Source organism: Solanum verrucosum, unplaced genomic scaffold, assembly GCF_900185275.1.
Source record: "Solanum verrucosum unplaced genomic scaffold, falcon-dt-bn FXZP01000294.1, whole genome shotgun sequence".
NCBI classification, from domain to species: Eukaryota; Viridiplantae; Streptophyta; class Magnoliopsida; order Solanales; family Solanaceae; genus Solanum; species Solanum verrucosum.
In genome coordinates, this window is record NW_026019925.1 from 990,719 (window position 1) to 1,015,547 (window position 24,829).

The following is a 24,829-nucleotide window of genomic DNA, read 5'->3' on the forward strand; positions in this document are numbered from 1 at the left end:
CCACACTCAAATTAAGTTTATCCCACTTTAAAATTATTTGGATATTGTGTAGGTTCGTGATAAAATATATATAACTTTTTAAATACGCTACAATTAATAGAAAATTATTTTCAATAGAACCTACCTCATATAATAGTAATTTCTTGACATAACTAGACTTACTATCTCTATTAAATATTATTAATTTATAAATATCTTATAAAATAAATACTTATGCAAATATATCATATACAAGAACTTTTTTTTTCATAAGTATTTTTAGGAAGGCAATAAATTAACATATGATGTTAAGAAATAATGTGCAGTGCTATAATAGAACTCCCGAGTTAAGGTTGTAAGCCCGTTTATATGAGACAAAGAATAACCGTAAATACCCGAGGTGTTACACTATGTCTTCTTCAAAATCTTCCTCTTATTGATCCTCTTCATCCTCCTCATCATTCTCAGTTTCCTCGGTTTCATATTCTTCTTCTGCTTATTCTTTTTGGTTTTCATGATGCTCTTGCAATAAACCATCATCAATGTGTTCATCCATTTCCATTGTATCCTATTCGGATCATTTAAGAGTACTAGTCTTTTGACACGTGCGTTGCACGTGATTACCAATTCTAAAAATATATTTTATAGTAAATAGTATTTCTTATTTAAGTGAACATTTGGATAATAAGCTTATTAAAAAATAATATTGCAGATTATTTTGTGAACTTTCAACGTGGATCGTCATATATATCTTTATTCACGCAAACCTATGAAGATGGTCAATGAAATTTTTTATTAGTTAAATGCACTAATGTATATATTTATTTCAATTTGATGAGGTTCAATTAAGTAAGTAGTTTTATCTCATTAATATTACCTTATAGACAATATTCGCTTTGTATTTTTCTTGTCATCTAACCAGATGTGCTTTACATGTGTATTTCATGTTAAATTGTTTAGATGTCATATGAACATGTGAAGAGAATAACTACATTTTATATATGCACATATTTTCACATTTGTTGTGAGTGTTTTAAAAAAAAACTCAAATTTTTTAAAAATAATATATTTTAAAGTTAGAAGATCTTGTTAACTTGATAATACATTTGTGAAATATATAATACTTTAATTTAAATACAAATACCTACCAATATATATTTGCATTAATGAAAATATTTATCTCATAAAATTAACTATTAAATAAATTATAAAATTAAACTAATACAAACTTCAACTGACATTATTACAAGTCATATAAACTTTTCTTCGTCTAAAATACTGAAATATTAAGAAAGAGTAAATCAGTAAAACAAAAGGGCAATGTTAATATAATAATAACTATTTTGAAATAAACTTCATGAGAGTTTAAATCACATAAGTAGCATTGATAAATAAAAAATATTCTTTTGTCTTGAGCATAAAAAACAAATCATAAAAATTTTCTAAATTTTGGAAAAATTATTCAGAAGAATATATCTACATCTCAAGAGAAATTGTTGACAAAAACAAATGCATTTAGACTACATCATGTTAACTTCATATATTGGAACATTACATACTAATGTATATATTAAGCAAAAAAATAATTATTATATCATCAAAATTATTTTCCTCAAGTACTCTAGGTTATGGAATATACCCTCTTAGGATAGAACGACTTACTTCATCAGAATAGTGGTACCTCATATTCCGCTAAACTTCGAACTCACTCAATAACAATAAATCACAGCAAAAAATTTAAAATGCTAGAAGAAGAGTAGAAGATTAAAAAGTTTGTGGTTGAAAAATGAGAGGAAACCCCTCTATTTATAGTCAACAAAGGGTAGTTTGAACAAATGTATTTTGTATCTTATTTGAAAAGTCATGACCTTTTCGAGAAGTCACAACCCTTTGGAAAAGTCACAACTTATTGAAAAAGTCACAACTTATTGAAAAAGTCACAACTCTTTGGAAAAGTCACAACTTATTGAAAAAGTCACAACTCTTTAGAAAGGTCACAACTCATCGAAAAATCAAAACCCTTTGAAAAAAGTCATAACTTATTGCAAAAGTCACATCTCATTGAAAAAGTCACAACCTAAGTTAGGGATATTATAGTAATTTAACATTCAAGTTAGGAGTTCATGCTTTTAAGGTAATATAGCTATAGATATAGATATAGATGTTTTCATCAATGGAAATAGTCATATCTATCTCGTGGACTTCAACTTCATCAACTTGGAATGGAACATTAAGTTCTGAAGTTGTCTCTACTTCCTCATCAGCTAATTCAATAACATTTCGAGGTTCGAGCGTCAATATAGCTACCCAGTCATCTTTGTCCTTTTTATTGTTGGGATATGACACATAACACACTTGAGTTGCTTGCATTGCAAGAATAAAAGGTTCATATTTTTTTATATCGATGACGTTGATTAATATCAACCAATTTGTATTGATTATACCTTTTGACACCAACATCCATAGTTGGGTCAAACCATTCACATTTGAATAATACAGTTTTATTCAAAGGTGCTTCACGGTATTCCACTTGTATAATCTCTTTTATCCGTCCAAAATAATCACCAAAATTTGAATCAGAGATACAAACTCCACTATTCATTGTTGATCTTGCGCAACCATGACATTCTGTGTGAAATTTGTATCCATTAACAAAATAAATAGAATGACATGTAGCACTTATTAATGATCCATGAGCAAGACTACTCAAGAATTTATTCTCAATGGGATTGCATCGGACCTATTTTAAAAAAATTGTAACTCTGTAAATTTTTTGAAGCCAAGTTAAGTACATTACATCATAAAAGATAATAATTTTGAAATATTACATATTCCTTGAACCATGTAGAGAAATTTGCTTCAAGGCTCTCATCTATATGACCCTGAGATAGATTCAGAAATTCTTCTTGCAAACGTTGCATGAACATACTTCATCATAGTAAAATAAGTTTAAGTCGTGAATAAATATCTGTTTATATTATTAAGAAAATACCATTAACTTTTGTTACCTAACAAATGGCTCAACCTCCTCACAATATAGTAAGATATAAGTTTGGATAGCCTTGATTTATTCAAGGGATAAATCCATTTTTTTACTTCTCCCCATAGTCAACCTAGATGGGAGACTATTGATAAATTTCTTTCAAGATCTTCCACAACACCACCATCATCATTACGTTCCACATTATGATCATGTGTCATGAAATGAGGCTAAAAATAATGAGAAAACAATTGTGTTGACTCTGTCATCAAGTACACTTCACAAATGGAACCCTCAAGACTAGCATTATTCCTAATCATCCTTTAAAGAGTTCCTAGATACCTAAATAGATAAAAATGATGGACCATTACATTAGAAACAGAATGTATGGCAAACTAGTAATAAGTGACAAAAAGTTTCACATTTACTTTTCAAAAGGATACATCCATTGATATTGCACTGGTCCAACTATCCTTGCTTCATATGGAAGGTGCACAGAAAAATATTACATTGAGTCAAAGAACCCAGGAGGAAATATATGTTCTAACTTGAAAAAGATTTGTGGGATATCTCCCTCTAATCTCTCCATGTCATCCACTCGTGGATTGCTGAAAGTAAGATCTTTAAAAAATAAACTCAGTTCTGTAAGTGCCTGCCACACATTACTAGGAAGTAGTTCTTGAAAAGCAATAGGCATTAGTCATTGCATGAACACGTGACAATCATGATTTTTCATGTCAAATATCCTTTTCACATTTGTGTTTGGACATCTACCCAAATTGGAAACATACCAATCTGGAAACTTTAAGCATTTCACCCAATTGAATAAGATAGCTCATGCTTCCTTGTCTATTGTATATACAACTTTGTAATATTATCCACTATAGTCTTTTGCCAATTGAGGTCGATCACAATAGTTGACCATATCATGACATGATTGTGGATTGCCTTTGGTTTTGTCATCAAAATTTTGAACTCTGTTAAATACATTATCAAAGATATTTTTGTTGATATGCATGACATCAAGATTATGTCGAATCATGTTAGAACTCCAATAAGGCAAATCCCAAAAGATGCTTTGCTTTATCCATCCACGAGACTTACATAATCTTGGATTAACTTCTTCTGCATCAAACTCTGTTACTTTTCTTTTGCCCAAGTCACAAATTTGGTTCAATAATTTTGCTCCTGTTCTATAGGGTTGTGGTGATCTTTGGACAGTCTTCCCTTTAAGAAAGTTCTTACAATCTCTCCTAAATGGGTGATTTTGGTCGAGAAACATCCTATGACAATCAAACCATGATATTTTTCTACCATGTTTCAATTTAAAAGATTGTGTTTCCTCCATACAATAGGGACATGCTAACGTACTCATAGTTCTCCATCTCGATAGCATAGTATATGATGGAAATTTACAGATTGTCAACATTAAAGCCGCCCTTAGTTGAAAGTTTTGTTTTTTTGAGATGTCAAATGCTTCCCACCTGTCTCCAACAACAAAGTCAATTCTTTTTTCAGAGGCTTTAGATAAACATCAATTTTATGTTTGGGATTGTTTGGCCCTGGAACAATAACTGTTAAGAACATATAAGCCTCTTTCATACAAATCCCTGGATATAAATTGTAAGGAGTGACAATCACTGGCCATGAAGAATATTTACTCCCAGACTGACTAAATGGTTGGAAATCATCGGTACATAACCCCAATCATACATTTCTTCGTTCCGCAACAAAAACATGATGAGATTCATTGAATTGCTTCCAAGCCTCGGAGTCTAATGGATGACGCATTACATCATACTCTTTTGTATGCTCATGATGCCATCTCATGTCAGCAACAGTAGCAGGGGATGCATATAAGCTTTGCAATCTAGGAATCAAAGGAAAATAATACATTTTCTTATAAGGGACCAATTTCCTTTTACGAGAGCCGACAGGATGCTTGTATCTCTCATGGCCACATAATATATAACATGTATGGTGTTCATCATCACCCCAATATAACATACATCTTGATTCACAACAATCAATTTTTTTCAACCGGCAAACCCAAGTTAGGCAATAGCTTCCTGGTCTGATAATAACTATCAAGAACCATGTTATCTCAGGTAAAGCCTCTTTCAACAATTGCATCATTTGATTATAACCTCTCTGTGACATATTTTTCTCCATTTTAATATTTAACATCCGAGAGACAAGCTCAAGTTGAGAGGGAGAAGAACCGGGATACGATTTTCGATCAGCTGCTTGTAGCAAATCATATAATTTTTTAGAGTCTGGATTAGGATCTTCCTCCATTAAAGGTTCACAAGGATGAGTTGACTAAGGTTCAATATTTCTAGAAGATTTTCAACTTGAACCTTGCAGAAAGTTGTGACACGAAGCATCTAAAACTATTTGTCGGTATGGATTATCGTATGTTAATTCAGGTTGAGCACTACCATGCAAATCTTGATTGAAGAAATCTCATTGATCACATCTTTTTTCCCTGGATGCTTCCAAAAAAAATAGTTATCCATAAAACCAGTCTTATAAAGGTGATGTTTAGCGATTTCAACATTCATGAATCGAAAGTTGTGACATTTTTTACATGGACATGTAACTTTGTCACCACTCAGCTGATTCTGTTGTGAACATGCAAATTGGATAAATTTATCCACATTGGTTATGAAACGAGAGTTTATTGCCCCTAGATCATCCAACCTCTCATACATCCAACCACGCTCTAGATTATTCATGTTCCTATTAATGCTTAAACAAACAAAACTGTTAATAAAAAAATTAGTTGATTGACCAAAAGGTACTCTAATTCATATTCATTAAATTTAGTCAAAATATACGGATCGAACTAACAAAAACAGTTTCTGAAATTTCTCACTAGGAAAGCTGAAAAAAAACTTACAAGCTTTTCAAAACTTAGATAAAAAAATAAAATTTCCTTACTGAAAAATTCTAATTCAAGTCAACTTACAGAATAATAAAGCATTCTATTTCCAATCAAGTTATTGAAACATTCTTATTCCATTCAAGATGCTATAGCATTCTAAGTCCAGCCAGCTTACTTTAGAGTATAAACTATACTTCCTTTTATAAATGAGGAACTAGTAGTACAAACATACAAATAACAAAATACCAAACACATAGAAAGAAACTAAATTTGATTTAAGCACATTGGAAGTTCTTTGAGGCATATTTTCAACAATTGTTGATCAACAAGCTAATGGAATGTGGGACAGTTAGAATAATTCCCAACACATTGGCTTTATGGACAAAGAAAAGACAAACAACAACATCAAGATCAACAAGTCCTTCAATTAGAGAGCAACATTAATTCTTGGCTAGACTACTCCTATAACAAGGTGCACTAACTCATCCAACAAATTGGCACACACTTTTAGCTTAAGGTAGGGGTAAAGTGAATCTCACAAAATTGAAGCTACTTAATCACAGTAGCAAATCAACCTCTCTGTCAATTTTTTTTTGTAAAAGTAAAAATATTTATTTCAAAAAGACAGTGCATAAGACAATCATTGTACAACAATTCTTCTAGCAAATAAACCCAATAAAGATTATAAAGTCTAGAATATATTTCTTTAGCAAATAAGACAAAAGAAGTTAGAGTTTAGAATGCATTCATCCAACAAAAACTAACCTCAAAGAACCCACAACAACAAAATAAGAATTCTCCAGATTTTCCACTTATCTCGTTAAAAAAATACTCTAACTCGAATAGTTTCAACATAATGACAACAAGCTTCTTCCTAATTACATTCAGTAAAGTAAATACTTTGATAGTTAAATTTTGAGCTAAATCAGGGGTAAAAATAACGAGTAAGGCTTACTTCTAGTGAATATCATCCAGGTCATCGGGATTAGGTTAGAACAATAGTGCCTGCAATATTTTAACATCAGATTATCTTTGTTATTAAAAAGAACATGAAACAATAACATAACAAGTAACAAATATCAACCCAGAATCTGTTTTTAAGCAATAGATTCAGTATTACCCTTACATTATTTACTAGAAAAATGAACTAAATAACACATTTTTCTAGAGAAAAGCTACTATGTAGGTGTGGGAGAGGGAGAAATAGAAAGATACCTTTTAACATAGAGTGCAAGTCGATAGTTACTAATCACAAAAAGTAGAAGCTGCATTATAAAACAAAAATAAACAAATCAATGTGCAATTTTCTTCCACAAAAGCAAATAAAAATAAATCACAGTAAAATTCTTGAATCCTAATCCCTATTTTTCAGAAAATTGTACTTCAAAAAAGGCCCTATTTTCAGAACACCCAAACTACTAAAACCCCTATTTTTAGAATATCCCAATCTTACTACAAGCTAAAGGCAACATAAATAGTTGAAAGTTAAAAAGTCTCTATTTTCAAAACATCACAATCTAGTAACCAAGTCATTCTCTAAATTTCGCCATCTAATCTCGAACCTGTCATCAAAACACTAAATAAAACAAAGAAAAGACCACAAACACAAAGAGAGATCACTTCTGTTGAAGATCGAGATCATATCTTTTCACATGATAAAATCAAACATGACCAATATATTCTATCAATTTTGTAATCCAACCTCAAATCCATCATCAAAACACTAAATAAAACAAAGAAAACCACAAACACAAAGAGAAATCATCTCTGTTGAAGATGCTGGTCAATGTTTTTCACCAGCGTCTTCACAAATATCTAATGACCAACCAATTCATAAACTAACCCAAAAGTTTAATGACCTATCAAACAATGTCATCTCTAATACTAATTTTTACTAGAAGAAGGCATTGCAGAAGAATTCTTCAATAGCTTCTGGTCAGCAACAATCTTGGAGATATGAATACTAAGCTAGTGAGCAGACTGCATAGTTTTGCAGCCAATTTAACAATAAAACACAATATGGTTCCATGTTATCAATAATATCTTATTAATCCGTAGAAGAAGCAAAAAAGGTGAGTGAGGGAGTGACGGAACATTTGTAATGCTTGTTTATCAAACTTGGTTTTACTTCCATGCACAACATAATATTAAATATAACTTTCCATGGAGTAATCACATTGATAGTAGATCGGAACAACACACACTGATGCTTACGACTGCACGAATGAAAATTTAGGAGAGAAAAGAAAACCTACAATATCATTGATTATTCTAATGTTTTCTTAATTTTGTGGAGTTTTTAAACATGTTTATAAATTTGAACAACTTATTAATATTCTCTATATCAATTATAGAAACTAAGGAGATAAAAAAAATCTACAATAGCTTAGATTTTTTCTTTAGTGATCTCTCATTCTTTTCTTAACAGAAGTAAAAAAATTATCAGAGTATCCTCCTAATTAATTAATACATGAAGATAAAAGTAAATTGTTGAGATAGTCTGTAGAATAATTAAATAGTCATAACTTATTTTCGTATAAAAGTAGTACAAGAACCCACTTCAACTGATATATGTACAATATCATAAATATATATTAAACAAGTAACTGAATTAATAGTTGATAATCTTAATGAAAGAAATAACAATTCTAGTAATACTATTAAGTTTTGACGTATGTCACAATAAAAAGTATCAAAATCACTAAAGAATAATTGATGTAAAACTTATCGATGATAATTAGAATTATTCCAAAAAGTTTCATTTATGTTTTACTGAATTAATCAATTGTATAATCATTATGGTATGATTTTTTATTAATAAATTATTGAATCGATCTATAATTTCTAGATCCTTATGCATCTAAATAACCTATGAAAGCATTAAAAATAAAATAAAAAGAATTAATTTTAGGGATCTACCCTCTTTAAGTTTATGTGCATCTTGAATTTCCTTTTGTTGTGTGACAAGAACTATTTGAGCACTTCTTGATCAAATTAAGAATTTCTACAATTCTATCTTCCCTTAGTTGTTCCTCTGTTTTCATATTTTGTGTTTGTGTTTTTTTTAAAACATTTTTTTGGATTTTTTATCTATAATGTAGAAATTTAGGAAACCTCGTTTTCTTCTGATAAGAGGAGAAGACAATAGAGGTCGTAATCCAATCAATCTATTTCTGCCAGCATCTAGCATATATCCATCTAAAAAAACTAAGAATTTATTTCAGTGCTCTTTAAATGTCACGATCCAAAGTACCCCTTAGGTGTAACATGGCGTATAGAACCGCAAAAGACCCTTCACAACCCACTTAGCATACATCATACAAGATAATAGAAATAATAATATCAATAGAATCATTCTCATATCATAAAAGAATTTCACAAAGCGGAAGTCTAAAATAGTCTCAACAAGCCCTCTAATCCATCCAAAAGAGTGGTTGAGATGTAAACCATATACCATGTACAATGTCTTAAAACTGAGATAAAGAAAAATAGTAAATATGTCTTGGTCCTCGTAAGATGAGGACTCACCAACCTTCGAATCGACAATGGAGATGAACTAGCAAAAATTATGTGAGGTAGGAGTATGGAGCCCTACCTTAGTGAAACAATGTAGGAACAAGTATGCATTAGTTCATGGAATGTACTATGTATGATAGCAATGCATAAACGATATGAAATGATGCTAAAATGAACTTTAAATGGAATGCAATGACCAAGCTAATTCATAAGCAAAAACGTTAGAAAACACAATTCATAATCATGGTCAATGCAAGCTTAGCATATTAAAAACACTTGGTGAGATACTTTGAAAGTAATCTAGTTCATTATTGTGGGATGGTTACCATTAATTGACATAAACCATGTGAGTTAAACATTGAATATGGTGTATGTCCCACACCAAAAAGAGATGTCCTACTTTCCAAAGTAAAGACCATAAGCTAAGATATCCTATAGGGGCACATAGCTGGGGAAACAAAGATTGTTATTAGAGATCCGGCCTCTACTAACAAGAGATCCTCCATCTCTATATCCTCTCGATGCTAAGTAAAATCCCACGGAATAGTCATTAAAATCATATTAATTTCATCACCATGTAAAGTCAGAATTAAGCTACCAAGACAAGCTAAAGTCATTTAGAATAGTTCATTAAATCTTGATTAAACTTAGGTGAGAAAACCTTTCAACCTTAACAACCCTTATCTGAGAAAATCTTTCACAATCTCATTGATACTTTCATTTAAATTCATCCTTAAGTCATATTCATCAATTTCAGAAAAATATGAATAACTTCATATATTCATATTTCATAGTTAATAAGCTTCATCACGTGTTCATAGTAAAAAATCATGGATCATGCATGGGTTCATATGGATTCAACTCAACATCATGTAAATACTTTAATTCATGCATTAGAAAATAGAAAATAACTAATTGAATCATAATTGAGAAGAACCTATAAAAATTGAATAAAACCCTATATTTGGAGACCCAATGGAGGAAATGACTCTATTGGTTAAATCTAACATACCTTGATGATCGAAGCCCAAAATCTATGGTGAATTAGAGACCTTGAAGTGAAACCCTAGCTTTTCTTCCTTTGCTTGATAGAGAAATTTGGGGGAAGAACTTTGGAGGGAATATGGGATTTAGGAAAACTATTTTAGAATGGGTAGTTTTAGGAATTAAAATACTTATATAAAACATAGAATAGGGGTAAAAAATGACATAGTTTAGGTATTAGAAACTTAGGCAAAAGACCTAAAAATCCCTTAAAAATAACCATTGGACTGGTTTACAGTCCATACCAGTCTACCGTAAACCAAGTATTGGAGCCTTAAATTCAAGCCAATTTTGATGAGACTGGCCTACGACCCGTAGAACCTTCTATAGTCTGTAGAGCCTTCTACGGTCCGTAGACCCCAATCGTAGAACTGAACTTTGACCCTAAAATTTCAATAAGTCTGGGACCTTTCTATGAGAACTATCTACAACTCGTAAAATGTTCGACAGACCAACCAGGTCGACCATAGAATGAGATATTGAAACTTGATTTTCCCTAAAAAAATTCAACCCACTTTCTATGGAAGCCATCTTTGGCCCGTAGACTGGACACCTAAAACAAACGGTAGCCACAAAAATACGATCTTTTACTTTTTCAAAATTAGAGGTGTTACAATGTCTTTCCCCTTGGGAACATTTGTCCTCGAGTAGGACTCAAGTTAGCATTAAAAGTGTAGTGGAAAGAGATCTAACAACTGAAAATGATTGTAATCACATAAATGCACATAACCAAGGAGGAAAATCAACTCCAAGCTAAAACATACTAAAACAACTTTCATAAAATATACATGCATGCATATGGAAACATGAGAATGACTAAGACACATAAATTCGAAAGAATGAACCATGACGAGCTAATACCACAAGATAGAATAAGAACATAGGGGAAAAATATGAGGATATCAGGATATCATATTGTCCTTAGCCTCCCAAGTAGAACCCTTAACAACTTTATTCCTCCACAACACATTTACAGATGCAACTTCTTTGTTCCTTAACTTTCAAACTTGCCAATCCAAAATCGCAACTGGAACTTCTTCATACGAAAGGCTTTCCTTTATACCAATTTTATTTAATGGTACAATAGTTGTCCGATATTCGATAGACTTCTTCCATAAGGCCACATGAAATACCAAATGCACCGAAAATAATTCTAAGAGAAAGTCTAATTCATAATCCACCTTGCATATTTGCCTCAATACTTGATAAAGACCAACATAATGGGGACTAAGCTCCCCTTCTTACCAAACTTCATGAGACCCTTCATAGGTTAAATCTTCAAGTAAACCCAATGATCAACATCAAACTCAAGATCTCTTCTTCTAACATCGGCATAGGACTTTTGTCAACTGTGAACCATTCTCAGCTTTCTCTAATAATTCAAACCTTTTCCATAGCCTCATGAACCAACTGGGGCCCTATCAAAGTAACCTCGCCAACTTCAAATAAATCTATAGAAGTTCTACACCTCTTAACATAAAGATCCTTAAATGGAGCCATACCAATACTTGAATGATAGCTATTTTTATATGCAAACTGAATCAAAGGAAAATAATCATCCCAATTACACTTGAAGTCAATCACACAAGCTCTCAACATATCTTCAAAATTTTTTATAGTACACTTCGCTTTCCCATCGGTTTGAGGATGAAAGGTCGTGCAAAGCTTGACACAGGTAACAAGATCTTTTTGGAAAAAATTCCAAAATTGAGAAGTAAATTAGGTACCACGATCGGAGGTAATGGACAGGGGCACCCCATGCAACCTAACCATTTCCTTTAAATAAAACTTAGCATAATATTTCACCGAATATGAAACCTTGATGGGAATGAATTGATCCGACTTTGTGATACAATCCACAATAACCCAAATCGAGTCATGTTGCCGTCGGGTGCAGGATAAACAAACAATAAAGTCCATATGCAAACCTTCCCACTTCCAAGTAGGAATACTAATATCTTGGAGAAACCCTCCCGTCTTTTGATGCTCAACTTTCACTTGTTGGCAACTAGGACACTTAGCCAAAAATTCCACAATATACTTCTTCATCCTATTCAACTAATAGACCTTCCGCAAGTCACGGTACATCTTTGTGGCTCCGTAGTGAATGGAGTAACAAGAACTATGGGCTTCCGATAAAATTTGTTCGCTCAAATCATCAACATTAGGAACACACAAACAACTTTGATATCAAGGAACACAATCTTCTCTTTGGGAGAAAGCTTCAATGGACTTTTTAAACACCACTTCCTTCAACTCAACAAAAATTAGATCAAGAATTTTCTTGGCTTTCACATCCCACACATAAGATGATGCCGAACAATTTTTAAAAACAACACCACCCTCACTAGAATCTACCAAACGAACACCTAGCCGAGCTATTCTTTGAACATCACGAACCAATTCTTTCGTATCATTTTAAACATGTGCAAGACTACTCACCGACAACAAAGTTAGGGCATCAGCCACCACATTTGCCTGGGTGATAAAGAACACTCATATCCTAGTCCTTTGAGAGTTCTAGCCACCTACAATGGAGAAGATTTATATCCTTTTGCTTAAACACATATTGCAAACTTTTGTGGTCAGTAAAGACATCAACATGTACACCATACAAATAATTCCTCCAAATCCTTAAGGGAAAAACAACCACCGCTAGTTCCAAATCATGGGTAGGATAGTTCTTTTCGTGAATCTTAATTTTCCTTGAAGCATAAGCAATAACATTCCCTTTTTGCATAAGAACACATATCAAATTCTTGAAGCATCAAAATAAACAAAACAAACCCATTGGAGCTTTCTAGTAAAGTCACAATAGAGCCGAGGTAGCTTATCTTTCAATTCTTGAAACTCTTTTCACATGTTTCCGGCGATAAGAATTTGACCTTCTTTAAGGTCAATGAAGTCAATGGAGAGGCAATCGAATAAAACCCTTCCACAAACCTTCTATAATATCTGGCCAAGCCCAAGAAACTTTGAATATCCGAAGGGGATAAAGGTCTAGGAAAATTCCTTACCGCTTCCGTCTTCTTAGCATCAACCTCAATTCCCTTAACGGGAATAATATGACCAAGAAAACCCATATATCTTCACTAAATCTTGCATTTACTAAACATTGTAAATACTGGCGGTCCTTGAGGATTTGTAACACAATCCTCAAGTGATCGGCATGATCATTCTCATTCCGTAAGTAAATTAAGATGTCAACGATAAACACAATCACAAACATATCAAGATATTGTCTGACCACTCTATTAATTAAGTCCATGAATACATCTAGAGCATTATTCAAGCCAAATAACATTACCAAAATTTTGTAATGACCATACATGGTTTTAAAAGTCTTCTTCAGAATGTCACTTTCATTAACCGTCAATTGGCGATAACCTGACTAGAGGTCAACCTTAGAGAGGAAACTCTCTCCTTAGAGTTGATTAAACCAATAATCAATCCTTGGAAGAGGATACTTATTCTTAATGGTAACCTTTTTCAGTTGTTAGTAATCAATAGACATGAGAAATAAACCATCCTTCATACGAACAAACAAAACTGGAGCACCCCGTGGAGAGATACTTGGTCGGATGAAACCCTTAACCAAAAAATCTTTTAATTACTCCCTTAATTCCGTAACTTCAGCTGGAGCCATAAGGTAAGGAGGAATAGAGATAGGTTCCGTATTTGGGAGAAGGTCAATACCAAAGTCTATTTCTCTTCCGGAATGAACGCCGGGTAGATCATCGAGAAACACTTCTTGAAACACATTTACAACAGAGACCGCTCAAGAATATGGGTTTCATAACCCGTATTCCTAACCCAACCAAGATGATATATGCAACCCTTAAAAATCATTTTTGTAGCTTTAAAACAAGAAATAGACTGAACCTTAGGTATAGAATTTCCTCCTTTTCACTCTAGGACAGACTCATTCTAAAACTAAAACTTAACCACTCGGGTTCTACGATCAACATAAGCATTACAAGAATTTCATTCCAAGAATAATATAGAAATCCAACATATCAAGCTTTACAAGATCTACATGAGTGACTCTACGGGATAAAGAGACGTGATAATTTATATATACTCTCTTAGCCACAATATTCACCAATAGGAGCAGAGATAGAAAAAAAATCTAACAACACATCCAGAGGAACATCAAATCTCATAGACACATATAGAGTTACAAAAGACAAAGTAGCAGCGGTATCAAGCAAACTATAAGCATCAAGTTGAAAGACTTTCAACATACTGATAACCACATCATGATAACCCTCTTGATTATGATGAGTTTAGTGTGCATAGAATCAAATTTTTTTTGGAGTACTTGAACCTGAACTACTAGGCGGGAGCTTGCCTACCATCTCTCTCTTTAGTAGCAAGTAATGGATAATCCCTCAACTTGTGACCACTCTTACCACATATGAAGAGTCTATCTGTACTGGATAGGCATTTACCTTCATGCTTCCATCTAAACCTATCAAATATAGACAAAGAACATCCACAACCATTTCCTCTTTGAGGCTTAAGGTTATACATGGTGTATCATTGTTAAACTTAGGAGCTAGGGAATTCGAGAATATGTGACCACATAAACTTTTTTGGAATCTAGAAAGACCATGTTCATCGGACCTCGTATGTGAAAAGTCACCATCACCCGTCTTTGCCCTCTTGGACTCTCTTGACCTTTCCTTAAGCTTCTACTTTTCAATTTGTTGGGCATGTGTAATCAAATTGGAAATATCAATTTCTTTAATGAGCATCACGGTACGACATTTATTCACCACTATTTAGTACACACCCTAAACAAACTTACTCATGCTTGCCCTAGAATTGGAAACCATGGTACGGGAATATTTGGACAATTGTATAAATTTCAAAGCATACTCCTTCACACTGACTGATATTTACGTGACGAAGGTTGATAAACTCAAGTACTTGTTCCTCCTTCTTGTCAAGAGAATGAACTTATCAAGAAAAGCAACCTTAAACTTCTTCCAGTAAAGAGGACCCACATCAACTGCCCCCTATTCGTTCCATTGATTAAAAAAAACTTGAGAAACACCCTTGAGTTGATAAGCAGTCAATTCTACCTTTTCCACGGTGCCACTCCTATGATAACAAAAATCTTGTATATCTCATCAATTAACTTGTGAGGATCTTCCTCAACCTCGAAACCATGAGACTCTAAGAGATTCATTTTAGTGAAGTCCCTCATTCTAGTTGCCGTCGTACCCCAATTTGGGTTCATGGGGATCACAGCCTCCCTATTAGGGCTTCAGTCGTCAAGGCTTTGGCCAATATATGAAAAACAACTAGGAACTTTGCATTATTTACTTGTTAAGCCAAATGGTCGGCCGAAACTTGAGGAACTTCTAGTTTCGCATTCTAACCTGTATTTCTTCTAATGTATGCATCTTCGAGAGGCCATATCTTGAAAAGTGTCGGATATATAAAGTTACGCTCTATCTCACAACTTTAGATTGATGAAAAATGGAATTTCCTAAACATCTTATAGCCTCCTATTCATAAATGTGATACACTTTACACTCATGAACATGACTCTATTCAACGTGGCTTGTTAGACATCCTAGGACCTTTCTAGACCTTGTGCTCTGAATACTAAGATTGTCTTGACCCAAAGTATACCCTAAGCGTAACATGGCATATGGAACCCCAAAAAGGCCCTACACATGCTACTTAGCATACAACATAAAAGATAATAGAAACAAAGATTTTAAAAAAAGCATTCTCATATCATAAGAGTTTGACAAAGTGGAAGTTTAACATCGTCTCAACAAGCCCTTTAATCTATCAAAAATATTTATTGGGACGTAACCCATTCACCACCTACAATGTCTAAAAACAAAGATAAATAAAAGTTATAAAAGTGTCTTGGTCTTCAAAACATGAGGACTCACCAATTTTCGAATCGACAAGATAGATCAATTATCCACAAGTATGCAAGGTAGGAGTGTCAGACCCTACATTAGTAAAACAATCTAGGCACAAGTATGCATTAGTACATGGAATAAACTATGTATGATAGAAATGCATAAACAATATGAAATAATGCTAAAAGGGACTTCACATGACAGTATTATGACATGATTATGACAAGTCATAATCATGGTCAATGCAAGCTTAGAATATTTAAAACACTTGGTGAGATACTTTGAAATTAGCCTAGTTCATTATTGTGGGATGTTTACCATTAATCGACATAGACTTTGTGAGCTAAAACATAGAATCCGGTTCTATCCCACACCGAAAAGAGATGTCCTACTTGCCAAGGTAAGGACCATAACTTTGAGTTTACGTTGATCCACTAGCTAAGACATCTTATAGGGGCACATAGTTATGGATAAAGAGATTGCTACAAGAGACCCAGCCTCTACTAACGGGAGTGCCTCCATCTAAATATCCTCTCATTGCAAAGTAAAATCCCATGAAATAGTCATTAATCATATTCATTTCATCATCAATGGAAAGACACAATCAAACTACTAATCGAAGATAAATAGTTTAGAATACCTCCTTAAATCATGATTGAGTTTAGGTGACAAAACCATTAAACCTCGTGTGAGAAAATCATTCACAATCTCATTGATACTTTACACTCTGTTTGGATCGTTGTTACCCATTGTATTGTATTGTATTGTTACCATACCTACGATGCTTGATTTGATTGTTACTTAAAATGTATTGTATTGTTTTGTTAAATTTGATTGTTACGTAACAATGAAAACATCCATTTTATGGAACAACCGATTTGGTGTGTTCCCATTGTTACTTAATTTGTTTTTCTAATTATATTCTTACATAATATTTCATAATACTTTTTTACCCTTTACCTTATATTATTTAATTCTAGTCAAACCTCCTACCCTAGAATAATTAAGGATATTTTAGTAAATTTATAAATTACAATACCAGTACGATATAGTCAAACCAAACAATAAAAGTGTTATTCAACAACAACAAACAATACAGTCTAGCCAAACATTGTATCTATCATACAATACAACACAATAGAGTACAATACATTATGAAACAATGGGTAACAATGATCCAAACAGAGTGTTAGTCTCAAATCATCCTAAATTCATATACATCATTTTCATAAAAAAACATGTATATCTTCATATATTCATATTTCATAGTTAATAAGCTTATTCATGTATTTATAGTAAAAAATCACGGATCATGCATGCGTTCATATGGATTCAACTGAAAATCATGTAAATACCTCAATTTATACCTTAGGAGATAGAAAATCACTAACTGAATCATAATTGAGAAGAACCCTTGGAAATTAAATAAAACACTAACTTTTATTTGAGAATTGAACTTGTAGAATTAGGATCTTTGGGGATCAAATAGAGGAAAGAAATCTATTGGTGAATACTAACATACCTTGACTATCAAATCCGCAAAGCTATGGGGAATAGGAGACCTTTAAGTGAAACCCTAGCTTCTTCTTCCTTTACTTGAGAGTGAAATTTGGGGGATGAATTTTGGAAGGAATTTGGGATTTAGGAGAATGATTTTCCGATGGGTAGTTTTAGGACATAAAATACTTATATAGGGCCTTTAATAGGGGTAAAAATGATACAGTTTAAGTATTATACACTTAAAGAAAAGACCAAAAAACTCGTTAAAAATTACTACCTGACTGGTGCACGGTTCTAACGTACGGACCGTATGGTGTGTACTGGTCAACTGTTGACCAAGTACTAGAACCATAAATTTAAGGTAATTTTGACGAGACTGGTCTACGGCCCGTAGAACCTTCTACGGTCCATAGACTCCAACTGTAGAACTCATCTTTGACCCTAAAATTTCACTATGTCTGGGACCTTTCTAGGATACCTATCCACAACCCGTAAAATGTTTGATGGACCATTTTAGTCGACTGTAGAATGAGAGATTGAAACTTAATTTTTCCAAAATTTCAAACCATTTCCTATGGATGCCCTCTACGGTCCGTAGAAGCTTAGAAGCTTCTACAACCCGTAGAACACAAATACTAGCTACACAAATTCTATCTTTTCCTTTTCCAAAATTAGAGGTGTTACATTAAATGAGGAATATTTTTATCCCTAGGATATGAGTCATGCTACATAAAACAAATGAACATTCTTCAAACAATTAGACATGAGAGACAATATTTTTCACATTTCCCATCTATTCAAACAAAAATAGTAAAAATGTCAATCAATGGGGAATCTATTCACTACTAGACATAAGATTGACTCAATTCGTTTACATTTTCAAAGCATTCACACAATTTTATGTCATAAAAAATAGGGGAATCATATCATATTTAATTTTTTTCACATTTATTAATAAGGCCTAAAACATTGGTCTAGCCCCCAAAAAATACTATCCATGCTCTGAAATTATACCTGTAAACTCACATGGAATACACTAGTATATATGTTTTAATTAATTAGGTAAACCATAATTAGACATCAAGCAATATTAAAGAAATTTTAATAGGACCACATGATTTAAATAAATAAGGTTTTATTTAAGACTTAATTCTCCAATATAAATAAATTTTTAAAAAATCAAGATCTAATTTTTTTTATTTTTCAGATCATTGCAAATAGCGAAGCCAACCTAAACATGGATTAATACAATGAACATTGATGTACCACAAATTTACGGTACTTTTGATGCTTTAAACTTGAACTTATTCGTGAGTCTTAACTATTTTGTTAGTAGCTATTATGGTGTTGTTGCTTGGATTTTTCAAGAAATAGGTTTTGGAGCTGTTGGTGCTAAAATGTTGTAGCAATAGCTATTTTTGGGGACTTACGAGTTGTAGTTACTTATACGAGCCGTAGGTAGGAGTCATAGGTTGAGATGTTGATTTTTGGAGCCAAGTGTAAAATGATGAACTGATACAAGTTGTACATATGAGTCATGGAAATATTCTGATATGTTGACTTCCAGTTATTGAATGATGAGTTGACATGACGGGCCCTATAAATATCTACGAACCACAAATCAGGCCCATAGATAGTGCTACTTAAGTTAAAGACTAACTGCTGATTGACGGAGTCCACCTACGAAATATAGTAAGACCTATGAGTCATAAGTGCCAAACCGTAGAGTCGACCGCCTAAGCCGAATTTTCTTATATTTCTTTTTCCTTTTGTGTTTTGGAGTCGATTCTATATATATTAGTTTTATTATATTTTTTTTGGATTGTTAGACGTTTTGAGATACATACTTTTTCCTTTGAGAATTTACTTGCAAACATTTTATGCAATTGAATCTTGAAGTGTTGGTTTATATTATTGCTTTTTGTTTATCAATTGAAGATTCCAGAATTTCATCTACTTTAATTATAAGTCATGATTTATTCTATTAAACCCTATTATGAATTGTAATCACCCAAGAATAAGTAGCTAAATTGAAAATTATGGTTGTGGGAACCATGAGTAAATAACAACGTGAAACTAATAACTAAGTAATTCTTATATAGTATTTATGCATGTATTGTTAATTTCTTTGTTTTGAATGCTTTTTAACTGTATGCAATGTTAAAACTCACCTCATTCCTACTTGCCCGACCAAGGAAGTAATGAATGAGAAAGAGATTATACAATAGAGATTTTGAGTTTATAATCCACTATCAAATAGCCTATCCCTAATATGTGAGGTCTAATCTGGGGTCAAGTATAAGGGTTAGTAAAGAATACACTCGTAGACCGAGAAAGTTGCGTGGTAAAACTCCCTACTTAGACGACCAATCACTTAGGAGATACCTAACTTACCATCTTTGCATGTTAAACACTATGAAAGAGTTGCTATTATTAGGTTTATTTCACTAAGAACTTTTGGGGAACAAATAAGCCCTAGTTTCATCTCATATTGATATTAAAAACTGCAAATCATGTTACTACAAATCAACCAATCATTATTTTATGTTACAAAGCTCCTTTTTTATCGAAATAAGCTGACCAAAAGTACAATCAATAGTGGCCTAAGTCTAGACCACATTCCTCGTGGGGTGAACCCTAACCTCGATAAAGTTATTTATTTGACAATGACTGCTTATTCTTCTTTAAGGAGGTGTAATTTGGGTGTATCAAATTTTGGCACCGCTGCAGGGGAGTAATGATTTTAGATTAAACTAATTTCTTTATTGAACTTTAGTAAATTATTTCCTGATTTACATTTATTTTGTTTTTTTCTACACGTCTTATTTATAGTGTATGGCATGTACATAGAGTCAATGCGATCCCCTGACCCTCTACAATCCTGAATAAAGAAGAATCTGTTAAAAATGGCCAGAAGAGGTCAAAATATAGGACTAAATGATGATCCAATCGGAGAGGTTCATGGGGATGTTGCTAGAGTCCATCATCCAGGAGTAGTGGGAGTGCCTAGAAACATCGAGGATAACCCTCTCTTTGATAATGATGAAAGAGTTCAAAATCAACAAGCACCTGATGTGCGTGATAATTTCAAGGTTGATCGTAATGGTGTGGGATCAATGGGTGCCATAGTTTTTCCCCCACTACCACCTGGACTTACATTTGTGGTTACTAGCAGTCTCATGAAATTCTTACATATAGAGGGTTATTCCATGGTTTCCCATCTAAAGACCCATATGCTCTTATCAATAAAGTCATCAGCGTGTGTAAGAGTAGTATGGGGAGACAAGACTTAGACATGGATCCGATGAGGTTGCGTGTTTTCCAGCTATCATTGACAAGTGATGCTACCGTGTGGCTATCTGAGCTCCCATATAACTCAATTTCCACATGGAAGGATCTACATAAAGTGTTCCTAGAGAAATACATTTCTTTCTCAAAGATGTTGAAGCTCAATGATAAACTTAACAACTTTGTGTCTCTACATGGGGAGTCAGGCAACGATTCTTTGGAAAGACTTACAGGGTTCATGAGAATTGTACCGAATCACCGCATTGATGGTGAGTCACTAAACGAGTACTTCAAAGAGGGCTGGATGACAATGGAAAAGCTGTGTTGGATACCATTGCTAGAGGTTCTTACCACATGGAGCACTAGAACGTGGGCTACTACAAAGAGCACTCCTTTGATACAAGCTACTCAAAATTAATCCAATGATGATATTCGAGATGAGATGGCAGAGTTGAGGACAAAGATTGGCTTAGTATTGAAACATTTCAGTTGAAGTGTTTAGAAAGAAAATGCAGTGAACTATCAGACTATAGCACTACCGGCTGATGAGTATGTCTATGAGGAGGATGCAAACCTTGTCAATGATCAGATGGGGGGTTTCTAGACAAACACACAAACATCCAACAATAGGAATGGGTATAACAACAAAAACAAACAAAGTGACCTTTATGTTCCACTAGGAAATAGGGATGGAGGATCGAGTTAAAATTATATTGAGGATATAATGACTAAGATGATGTAAAGGTTTGTCTGAACTAATGACATTATGTAAGAGATGTGTAATTATTTATCGGGCATTGGGACAAAGTTAGAGTCACATGCAGTATCAATTAGACAGATTGAGAAGAAACTCAACCAGTTATGTTCAAGTGAAAATCTGCTCCAACAAGGAAAACTTTCCATCCACACAATTCATAATCCAAAGAATGGAAGGCATTGGACGATAATTACTACTAGGGGTTGAAAGCCGACTATTGACCCTCATATGTTGACTAGTGTGGAAAGTACGAAAGAGACGGAAGAGGATGAAGTTGAGCTTGTGGAACAACCTAAGGATCATAATGAGAAGGAAGCTCAAGTTACTCAAATAACTATTCCAATGTTGAGACCTCCACCTCCCTTCCCATAATGAGAAGGAAGCTCAAGTTGCTCAAAATAATTATACTGTCACTGAACAAGAATTTCTTACGATATTCTTCACATTTGAAAACTTTAGATCCTATTTTCTTGGCACTAAAGTCATTGTGCACACAGATCATTCAACATTGAGGTATCTTATGGCAAAGAAGAATGAATATTCAAGATTGATTCGATGAGTGCTATTGTCTCAAGAATTCGACTTTGAGGTAAAATATAGAAAGGGGATAGGAAATTAATATCCGAGAATGGAACCCTCGAGTTTGCTAAGAGATTTTGGACCAAGGACATGCAAATTTACCTTTCTCCAATCTCTCTTAGAGCATTAACTTCCTGTAGGACAACTGTGGGTCTGTGTCAACTCGCAACCAAGTATTCTATTTCAACATCGATTTTACCAATTTTTTGGGGGGCCGGATTCAGAGTTCGTTCTCGTTTGATGTGAAGTCGTTGATCACTTGTCTTGATTAGAGGAAGAAGCAATGTTGAAGTTAGCTGATGGAGTTGAAATTGACAATACATTTCCAAACAAACAATTTTGGCTGCTTCTTTGGATCTTATCCCTTAGTTCACATATTTCGCTAATTATTTGGTGATTGATGTGTTGCCTTCAGTTTTGTCATTCAATTAACATAAAATTCATGTTTGATGTGACAATGTTTTTCTGGGAAAAGGCTTGTTTCGTGTCTGCACTGATGGGATAATTCATCATCGTGTGCCTGAGGTTGAGATGATGAGTATATTGGAAGCTTGTTATTCATCTCATGCTGGTGGCCATAATAGTGGTATTCAGACTTGTAACACCCTATATCCGAAACAGAACAAAAATGTAGATTTTGAGAAGTTGCAGGTGCAACCCACGGTTGCCATCCACGAACCGTAGGTCATACCACAGCCCGTGCTGGTGGTCTGTGGTTTACCACTGCAACCCCTCTCCAAACCCAACTCAGAAAATCAGCTAAGTCTCGACCAACAGACAGACCCATGCTCTGTAGGTCAGACCACGGTCCGTGGATTGAGCCCCACTTTACCCAGCCTCTGACGCAAATGACGGCCAACCAAGACAGACCTTCATTCGATCCACGGTCCATAGGTCTGACCGTAGGTGAGGGTCAACAACCAGTTAGAGGAAAATAGTGATTGGGTCAACTTCAAATGGTCATAACTCTTAGAACAAAATAAATTATGTATCCCATGACCTATGGTATAATAGATAATTGAATACTCTTTCCAATGCCACCGAGTTTGCTAAAATTTGACCTCCGAATAAAAATTTATGCTTGTTTTAATGAAGCCCTGTCGGGAAGAGTTGACCTACGACTCCAATCTATGGACCGCAGATGCTACGGCCCGTAGGTCCCGTCCGTCGATCACTCCGACAGTAGTTAAGTTAGGGGTCTTTTGGTCTTTTCCTATTTCGTTGGACCCCTAAGCTACATCGTTTAGACCCTAAATTATGAGGTTTTAGTTAGTTTAAGACTAGAAACATAACTAGAACTTACCTAAGTCAAATCATTAATCAAAACTTAGAAAATTAGAGTGTAACAGGAGAAGATAAGTCAAGAACCCTAGTTCAAGAACGCAACAAGTTTTCTTCAGTTCCAGCCCACAAATCAATGGATTTCTCCGTGTAAATCGTCACCAATTATGTGGAATCTCACTAGTGGATTCCTTTCGCCCATTAGGTCCCTAGTTTTCAGTCAGTTTCTTGATTTTCTTATTATGACTAGACCTAGGGTTTCTTGAATGTTAGAATTATTGGGTTCTTAGCTGTTAGAATGATCCAAATCATATTAGTATGTTAATATTTAGTTTAATGCATGAATTCCAGAACCCTAGCTATGTATTTCTTTAGTTCTAGAATTACACATGCTATGTCAGACATTTCAGTTATTCAGTTATACATGCCACATTTATTAATGCATCAATATCAGTTTAATTATTTCATTCTCAGTTTGCATGTTTAGTTTGAGCTATCCAGTAACTTACATAAATTCAGTAATAGTGTATTCATTACTTAATCCATTGGGAGTAGCATAATACCTAGTTGGACTAGGGTTCAGCGTACCCAATAGTCCCAGAACTACTAGCCACATAGGTTGTAAGTCCCCTATGTGGGTATCATTTCAGTGATCACGCCAGCATGCCTCTATACCTCTGACAGGGTATATTGGGTCCTCTCGATAGGGCGTATACATCGGAATCCACATTTAGCTCATGTAGTTTTATTGTCGGTTATTAGTAGCTCCCACAGTTGAGTTAGATCCTATTGCATTGACCATTTATTAGTATATCCAGTATTCAATTTCAGCATGTTATAAGTTGGTCACTACATTCAGTTTTCTCAACATTTAATATCTATGTCATGTTCAGATTATGTCATTGCTTATTTGATTTGTTAAGTTATATGTTATTTCAGCTGTATTCTATCCTGCATGCTCAGTACCTTTCAAGTTCTGACGCGTACTCTGCACTACATCTTCTCGTGATGTAGATTCAGGTTATCAGCATCCAGATCACGCTTAGATCGGTACCCGATATCCAATTCAGCAGAATTAGTGGTGAGTCCTCATTCTCTAAGGACAATAGTCATGAGTTTCTTTTTTGATT